Source organism: Mastomys coucha, unplaced genomic scaffold, assembly GCF_008632895.1.
Source record: "Mastomys coucha isolate ucsf_1 unplaced genomic scaffold, UCSF_Mcou_1 pScaffold22, whole genome shotgun sequence".
NCBI classification, from domain to species: Eukaryota; Metazoa; Chordata; class Mammalia; order Rodentia; family Muridae; genus Mastomys; species Mastomys coucha.
Window position 1 is genome coordinate 71,365,050 of NW_022196905.1, and position 9,760 is coordinate 71,374,809.

General features: G+C 35.7%; 1 pseudogene across 1 annotated transcript; it reads left to right on the forward strand.

The window, feature by feature from the left end:
* Positions 1-8,485: 8,485 nt before the first annotated feature.
* Positions 8,486-9,336, forward strand: LOC116070468 (annotated as a pseudogene). Its single transcript, XR_004110407.1, has one exon. The product of XR_004110407.1 is annotated as a 60S ribosomal protein L7a pseudogene (transcript).
* Positions 9,337-9,760: the final 424 nt, after the last annotated feature.

Genomic DNA, 9,760 nt, shown 5'->3' on the forward strand with positions numbered 1-9,760 from the left:
TCCTGCATCATCACTAGTTACAATCTAAATATTTATTTGTATTCTCACAATGGAGTTATCATTCCTCATCAATTATACTTCTCTTTGAGAAGGATAGAGATCAATATAGAACACCATAGAAGACCCAAATGTGAGAAGATTTTGTAGTGGAATGCCCTGGTAGAGTCATCTACAGCACAGTGGCTGTGCCTTGTACGTACGTACTGTGTTACAGATTTCCCATTTGAGGTAGGGTTCCTTAAAGAACTACTTCAGCACTTGTAAGCATATTTGACTATATTTCTTGTTAGTTTCATATATATATATACATATATATATATGTATATATATACATATATGTAATTATTCAAGATTACTTCATAAATAATTAAATATTAATTTTTTAAAATTCCTGTTCTTCAGTATCTTAAACACCAAATTCACTCAATCTTAAAGCTTCAATATCAGAGTTTTAAATCAGGGAAGTAGACATAATATGGTCTATGAATCTTGTAGACAAAAAGAGTCTACATTGTGTGCATATGAGTGGATTTTTGTTGTTGTTGTTGTTTATTTCTATTTTTTAAATTAATTTATTTCTATTTTATTTTTATAATTTATTTATTGTTTAACACTTGTTTCTTTCTATCTCTTTCTGTGTTCATCTGTCTCTCTGTCTCTCTCCCTCTGTCTCTGTCTCTCTTTCTCTGTATCTATGTGCCTCTGTCTGTTTCTGTCTCTCCCTGTCTCTATATCTGAGTGTGTGTGTGTGTGTGTGTGTGTGTGTGTGTGTGTGTGGTGTGTGTAAGAGGCCATGCATTTTATAGATCATCACCTGTTTCAGGCATCTACTGTATTTTTTTCTGTGTAACAAAAGGCAAATGAATGTAAAAGTGTTGTGGTGAGATACAGGATAATGACAGAAAAGTATAAATAAAAGTAGAAATTAGAAGTATCTCTGATAATAATTGCTGCTGCTGATAATAATAATAATAATAATAATAATAATAATAGTAACATAGTGAAAGAAGAAACACCTCAAATGACTTTTACATAACTTAAGAGATAATGTGATACCAAAAATTGTCCCTTTTGCTTGTACTGCATTTTTTAAGTTCCAGCAGCTAGATGTTTCTGTTATTTAAAATAATTTCTTTGTGGGAATCCTACAAGTTTTTCCACCTAAGATTTCTCAACTCTATTTATTTTCAAACTTACAAAAAAATTTTGTCATCCTGTTTTATTGGTTATTTCACTTATTTACATTTCAAATGTTATCCCCCTTCCCAATAAAACCTCCTACCCCATCCCTATCCACTCTGCTTCTATGAGGATGCTCCCACACCTACCTACCCCCCTCCTACCTCAGCCCCCTAGCATTCTCCTTTGCTGGGTCATAGAGCTTCTACAGGACCAAGGACCTCTCTTCCCTTTGATTTCAGATAAGACCATCCTCTGCTAAATATGAAGCTAGAAACATTGGTCCTTCCATATGTACTCTTTGGTGGTTTAGTCCCTGGGAGCTCTGTGGGGAGATCTGGGTGGTTGATATTGTTGTTCTTCCTGTAGGGTTCCTAAACCCTTTAGCTCCTTCATGCTTTCTCTAACTACTCCATTGGGGTCCCTGTGCTCAGTCCAAGGGTTGGCTGTGAGAATTCACATCTGTAGTTTAGATCACACACAATTAAATAAACATTTCATTAATCTAATTTTAATTTTATAATCAAAATATTATTATGTAAATTGAATTTTAATTGCAATATTTAAACTTTAATTTTTTGTATTTCAATAATCTAAAAATTATGTCAATTATTAAAGTTGTACATGAGAGGAACTCAAATACAATTAATTTCTAAGACTGAAAATGTTAAAATTATTTTGATAACTACCTGTATGTGTAGATATATGTGTGTGTATATATATGTCTATATATGTCTATATATATATATATATATACATATATATATATATGAGCTTAATATTATTTGACCATTATATTTATCATTATTGTTTCTTCATTTATAGTTTTTATCTTTCTCATTATAAGTTGATTTTAAAATTGTGAAAATTTCCAATTGGTAATAATAGATAAAATAATTAAGTATTATTAGTTAAGCTCTGTCTTAGTTAAGGTTATTATTGCTGTAATGAAACACCATAACCAGACCAAAAACAAACTTGGGAGGAAAGGTGCTATTTGGCTTATATTTACACGTCACTGTTCATCAATGGAAGAAGTCAGGATAGGACCCTAATAAGGATAGGATCCTGGAGACATGAGCTGATGCAAAAGCCATGGATGAATGCTTCTTACTGTTTTGCTACACATTGATTGAAAGTCCTGCTGTCCTGTTGAACTAAGAACCACAAGCCCAGTGCTGGTCCTATCCACAATGAGCTAGGCCCACATCAATCACCAATTAAGAACATGCCTTGACATCTTGACTGATCTTATGCCTGATCTTATGGAGGCATTTTCTTAACTGTGACTCCCTTCTCTCTGTTGACTCTAGCCTGTGTCAAGTTGGTATAAAATTAGTCAGCATAAACTCTTTGTGGATAAAAAAATAGGAAGAAATCTCACATCTGTTGGTAGATAACAGTTTTTTAATTAAAAGTGAAACCAAAATATAATTACAAAATTACTTCTTCCTTTTCCTTCCTATAACACGTCCCAAGTTTCTTTCTCATCTGCCTCTTGCTAACTCTCTCTCAAACCCACGGTTGTTGTTACACACACACACACACACACACACACACACACACACATTTTCCTAAAAATATAAATGCAAATTGCTCAGTCTATATAATGTCACAAAAGCTGACCACTGGGTATTAGATAAGCAATTGCAAGAGCTCTTCCCTAATTAAGACTATCTCTATGGTTAGCATTCTTCTGTTGCCTAGATAGAGATCTTTGTAGAATGTTGAGAAACAATGGGATTCAAACTTTCTTTCTTCTTCATTTTTTAATTAATCATTCCAAACATTTACATCTCAAATAATATTCCCCTACCCAGTGACCCTTCCACAACCCTTATTTCCACATCTGTCCTGTCACCTCTCCTCTTTGCCTCTATGAGTGTTTTCCCCCACCCTCTCCTGCACCACTGCTCCAGTATCCCCCTACTCTGGGGCATGAAATCTCCAGAGGATCAAGGGCCTCCCCTCCCATTGATGTCAGACAAAACCATCCTCTGTCACATATGTATCTGGAGCCATGGATCCCTCCCTGTCTACTCCTTGCTTGGTCCCTGGGAGCACTGAGTGGTCCTGCAAGCCATTATTGTTCTTCCTATGGGGCTACAATTCTTCTCCACTCTTCCACTCCTTTAAACTTTCTATGTTAACATTTCTATTGGTATCTTTCTTGTTCAGGTCTTGTCTATGTCTTCCTTGTTCATGTCATGTCTAAGCAAGCAAGTATTTTAAACTTCATAGCAGTAAATTCTATGGCCTTCTATGGACATTTTCTGAGAAGTCAATTCTGGAACTTACAATTTTTCTGACCCTTATTTGATGTCCTCTGCACCTTGTATTCAGAAGAAGTCTTTCAGATGTATCATCTGGGGCTGGATACCCTATGGTCCATTGCTCTCTGCATTTTGATTGGCTTTAGTTTTCTTTTTTCTTTTTTCTTTTTCTTTTTCTTTTCTTTTCTTTTTGGTACCATTCTTTTTTATGAAATCAGTTTAGTTTTTAAAGTCCATATTCCATTCCCTGCCCCCTGTCCACCTTCTAACTACTCTACATCCCACACCTTCTCCCCACCCCACTGTCTCCACATGGATGCTCCCATCCCCCACTCCACCTGACCTATAAACTCCCTGGGGCCTCCAGTCACTTGAGAGTTAGGTGCATCATCTCTGAATGAACACAGATCTGGAAGTCATCTACTGTATGTTGTTGGGCACCTCATATCAGCTGGAGTATGCTGTCTGTTTGGTGGTCCAGTGTTTGAGAGATCTCAAGGGTCCAGATTAATTGAGACTTCTGGTCTCTCTAAAATATTGCCCTTCTCCTTAGTTTGTTCCAGCCTTCTCTAATTCAACAGGGTCAGCTGCTTCTGTCCATTGGAAATAGGAGGTTGATGGGACCCTCCAGAATGCACCAGAGACCTGGAAGATCCGAGACTCTCAGGAATCAAAGGGAGGGCCCTTAGACGAAATGCCCAACAGTAGAGAGAGGGAACTTATAGAGCCCACCTCCAGCAGGAAGATAGGACATCAAGTGAGGGATGGGATTGCCATCCCACAGTCAATCTCTGACCCATAATTGTTCCTGTCTGAAAGAATTACAGGGATGAAAATGAAGAGGAGCCTGAGGAAAGAAGATCCAGCAACAGGCCCAAAGTGAGATCCAGCTCAAGGGGAGGTCCCAAGGCCTGACACTATTACTGAGGCTATGGAGTACTCACAAAAAGGGACCTAGCATGGCTGCTCTCTGAAAGAACCGAAGATAAGCTGAAAGAGTCAGATGCAGATATTTGCACACAAACAATGGCTTTAGTTTTCTGTCATGTTATCTGCCTACTGAAAAGAGAAGTATCTTTAATGAGGGCTGCAAATTACATGTGTAATGGAAGATTTGGATTTAGAAATTATGGAAGTAGATAACATCAAAAAAAAACCCAAAATGGACTATAATAGATTTTAAAAATGATGACACAACTTGCTTAGATACTATTCATCTGGAAATAGATTTTCTCATCCACATGTTGTTAATAAGGATGCCTGTGGAATGAGCAAGGCATAGTTAATTCTCACATTTATTAGCTTCTTGGTTTTAGCTTGGTTTTGGTCCTTAAAACATCATGCAGTTTTAAAAAAACCCTAAAGAATAAGACTCAAGAGAGCCATATGAAGATCATGAAACAGGACTAAATACTATAGTCTAGCAGATGAAAGTGCTCAAAGAAGTTAAAAATAGATAAGTTTGCAAATGATCAAGATGTGATGTCTTACACTCGGTATATGAGTTTAAGAACATAATTATTTAATGATGACCAAAACATATTTTCAAAAATACCCAATAATATTTTACTATAAGGAGGATACATTGCAATACGATTCTTAATTTATCTGCTAATTATGAGAAAATACAGATATATGACAAAGCCTAGATTCCATCTCATTGTTCATCACAATTTTCTGTTACATGAGAACATTTTTAAATGCAATGGGTAAGAGAGTATAATAAATATATTAATAAGATTGTTATTCAGATATTTTGAAGTAACTGTAGTAATTTTAGATTTGCTCCTAAATTAATAATTTTTGATCAATCAAACCACCTACTAACATGTTTTAACAAGAAATATTTCTTAAAACAGAGAAGTTATTGAACATACATTTTCTTCTATTTTCTATTTTATTCTTGAACTCAAATCATCAAGCACCTTAAAAAACTGCTGCTCTGTGACTCCTCTTTTAATGCCAAAAAAAACTCTTTATTATTTTAAAATACTAACAATGTCACAAATAGATTTATTATTAGTTCAGTGCTGAATATCACTCTGTGTGGCATGCTCGACACTCCAAATCTCAATTTATTTCCTCACCTGCGGGTAACCTCAGATTTTAGATTAATGTCGTTTGATGACAGTGCAGTTCTGCATGACACATACTCAGTTGCACAGACAAGTCTTTGATGAAAACCTTTAAGGTAGAATGAATCTCTTAGGCTATTAAAAAGCGTCCTTGCACACTTTCTCAATCATAATGAATAATATTCAGAGGTAAAAATATTGCACATTTCAAACTACGAAGAAAATACACTAGTTGTAAATTGTTTTTCAGTGTCAAAATCATTGGAGTCATTTCAAACTGCCTCCCACTGATGCAACCTGTCCTAGAGACCTGCAGTACCTAGCTTAAAATGGTGAACAGTTGTAATTAATTTTTCTAGTCAACTCTTGAACCAACGAGATTGGGAGGACAGTGAGACCTCTAAAGAACAGAAGATAGATGTTCCTCCTGAAGTTTCATAAATCCCATTGATGTAGACTATTAAAATATAGCACCTGCATATTTAAATCTGATCATGACATGTGAATATTCCTTAACTCTGAATGCTGTTTATCTAACTTATATCACAGATCACAATAGTGATTTTCCATTGTCTAAATTCAGAGACGGTTCAACATTCAGGTTTAAACAGTACTGAAATGACATAGATATAGCTCAGTGATTCTTAAAATTTTGGACATTGTAATTGTAAACTTGTTTTCTCAAAGAAAAGATATAGTATCTTTTAACATACTATAAACATATAGTATCTAATAACATAAAATAGCAACAATGTTGTTAATGAATTGTAATAAATATGCAAAATAAGGTTTAAAATGTGTATTTTTCAAAATGGTAATAATTATATAAAAGTATTTAAAATCCCCTCACTACATTATTTTATACACTATTAAAATTTATATTGAAAAATTATAACACAAGATTGACTAACATGTGAAATCTTTGTGATTTTTTTCAATATGTATTTCTTCATTCCTTGAAATTTTTTGGGAAACTTTTTTTTCCCTTGTATAGTTTAACAATGTTTTCTTGTTTTGCTTTTTTTGTTTTTTGTTTTTTTGAGACAGGGTTTCTCTGTGTAGCCCTGGCTGTCCTGGAACTCACTCTGTAGACCAGGCTGGCCTCGAACTCAAAAATCCACCTGCCTCTGCCTCCCAAGTGCTGGGATTAAAGGCATGCACCACCACTGCCCGGCTAACAATGTTTTCTTAAGATGTGCTGGTATTGTTCTGAATTTCTAGTTGCTAAATATAATATATAATATATTTATAACCATTATATATAGATAGTCAGCCTTTGTATGATATTAATTAACTGACAACCTATGACAGCTTTGTTAGGCAAATGTTATTATTAGGAGACAGAAACAGACACATACTCAGTTTATATAACCATTATACTCAACATTTTGTTACAGATTCTTCCCCTTCTCTGATAATACAGAAAAAATTGTTAGAACAGAGTTTGTGGCCCACACAGATCATATCTGCATACAATCATGAGAAAGAACCGATTTTCTGTATTTCTTGGAGCACCTTCCTGGTCCTTTAGTCGCATGAATACAAGATATGAAACAAACACCTCATGCTTCAGAATGTGTCCTTCAGTTTCTTTTCAATGTATATATATATGTTTGAGCTAACATTTCATTTACTATGTCTACAAATATTAATATTCCTGTGTTCTTACTCTACAACACACAGAAAACAATCTCTCTAACTCTCACTGTACTTGAATACATACCTTCCTTGCTTGCATTTGTTCTGGTTATCATCTTGCTTAATATGTTAGCTGTTTATTTACTCTCTTGGTGTAAAATACAATCCATATTACAAGTCAAAATACCTATGCCTGAATCAATATTTCATACTTAAGAGGAATTTCATAAATAGTGGAGTAACATATTGATTAATAAAGGAAGTAGACTAGGACAGGAATGGAAAATAGAAGTAATAAAATATTGCAGAATAATAACATTTTTGTACACAATAATGCAAGTTGACATGAGGCTCTCAGTATAATCTCTCCAGTACAAGAACTGAAGAGTGGTTTTAATCATTGTTCAATTTTGTATTTCCTCCAATTCAAGAATGAAATGAATGTAAGGATCGTGCCTTGTTTGTGGTGTCTTTCCTAAAAGGTTGACTGTTTCATGATCAGGTATATTAATAATGTTCGTCATTTATCTATCTTGCCTTGTATTCCACTTTTTACCATGTGCCTGGTCTATGAAAGAATAACATAGGACTATTTTCAATACATTCATTTTCCACTTCTCTTCTCACTCTCTATGTTAAATCCTTTGTCATTCTTCAGGCTTTCTGACTCTATTTTAGGATTCCCCCTCCACACACACACACACACACACACACACACACTCATACACACATACATGCATGTATACAACCTACTGAGTTCATTTATCTTTTATGTGTACATGTTTAGGACTGACCATTTATATTAGGTGATTATTTGGATGACTTCTCAGTGAAGATTACTGCTTTACCCTCTTTGTAAAGCCATTATCTGTGGTTCATTCTACATATATGAGCCACATAGATGGGATACATAGGAGGGGCTGTGTGAAGTGCTAGGGTATAGTTGTTATTATATTTTATAGCATAGTTGCCTTCATCCTAGGATTTATAATTTATTCATCTGTGGCTAAAGCATTCATATCTTATATTTTAATATATCTAATTTTAAAAATAATTTCTAGGGAGGTTATATTGCTTCAATATTTAATTCCAATCATTCCTTCTGAATTTAAAGAATGTATATATGTACTTTATTTATATGAATTTAATGTATATATCATATGCACTTATATATCATAATATATACATGTAAATATATATCTCACATACATCTTTATCACAAGTCTTAGAATGATAGTGTACTCAAACTTAAAACAACATCTCTGTGCTGTGATCTTTTTCCTTGTATTAAAAATATTTTTCCGCTCTCTCCACCAGCTGAGCAAGATGCCCAAAGGAAAGAAGGCGAAGGGGAAGAAGGTGGCCCCGGCCCCCCGCCGTCGTCAAGAAACAGGAGGCCAAGATGGTGGTCAATCCTTTGTTTGAGAAGAGGCCCAAGAACTTCGGCATTGGTCAGGACATACAGCCCAAAAGAGATCTAACACGCTTCGTCAAATGGCCTCGCTACATCAGGCTGCAGCAGCAGAGAGCCATCCTCTATAAGCGTCTCAAACTACCTCCTGCCATTAAGCAGTTCACCCAGGCCCTGGACAGGCAAACAGCAACTCAGCTGCTTAAGCTTGCCCACAAGTACAGACCAGAGACAAAGCAAGATAAGAAGCAAAGGCTACTGGACCGTGCTGAGAAGAAAGCTGCTGGCAAAGGGGATGTCTCAACTAAGAGACCACCCGTCCTCCGAGCAGGAGTCAATACAGTTACCACCTTGGTGGAAAATAAGAAGGCTCAACTGGTGGTGATTGCCCATGATGTAGACCCCATTGAGCTGGTGGTTTTCCTGCCTGCCCTGTGTCGAAAGATGGGGGTGCCCTACTGCATCATCAAGGGAAAGGCTAGGCTGGGGCGCCTGGTCCGCAGGAAGACGTGCACCACTGTTGCCTTCACACAGGTTAACTCGGAAGACAAGGGTGCTCTGGCTAAGCTGGTGGAAGCTATTAGGGCCAATTATAATGACAGATACGACGAGATCCGTCGCCACTGGGGAGGCAACATCCTGGGTCCTAAGTCTGTGGCTCGAATTGCCAAGCTGGAAAAGGCAAAGGCTAAAGAACTGGCCACTAAATTGGGTTAAATGTACACTAAGTTTTCTGTACATAAATATAATTACAAAGTTATCTTCCAAAACAAAATATTTTTCCTTCCCATTTTTATTATCCACTTTATGGAATTCACATGGAGTCTGTATTTCCTATGTAGCTGAATGAACACATATGATAACAACATAACAAAGAAATATCGTAGGGGATGAATAATCGAGGACTGCTTGGGAAATGTTCGAGTTCATGCTCTTGGGTTTCTGTTTAATAGGTATTTTGCTTCCACTAGGTTTTGATTTGTTGTGATTTGTTAATCTTTTTGAGATTTTGTTGCTCATTATTTATGAACAAATTGACTTTTTTCTATATATATTACACCAGGAGGAATCTACATATATTATTTCTTTCTAATATACTTACATGATGTACTGAGAATGATAGCCTTGTTCAAGTTCAGTTTATTCTACATAGAATGAGCACAAAAAATAACAGTAGAGATAAA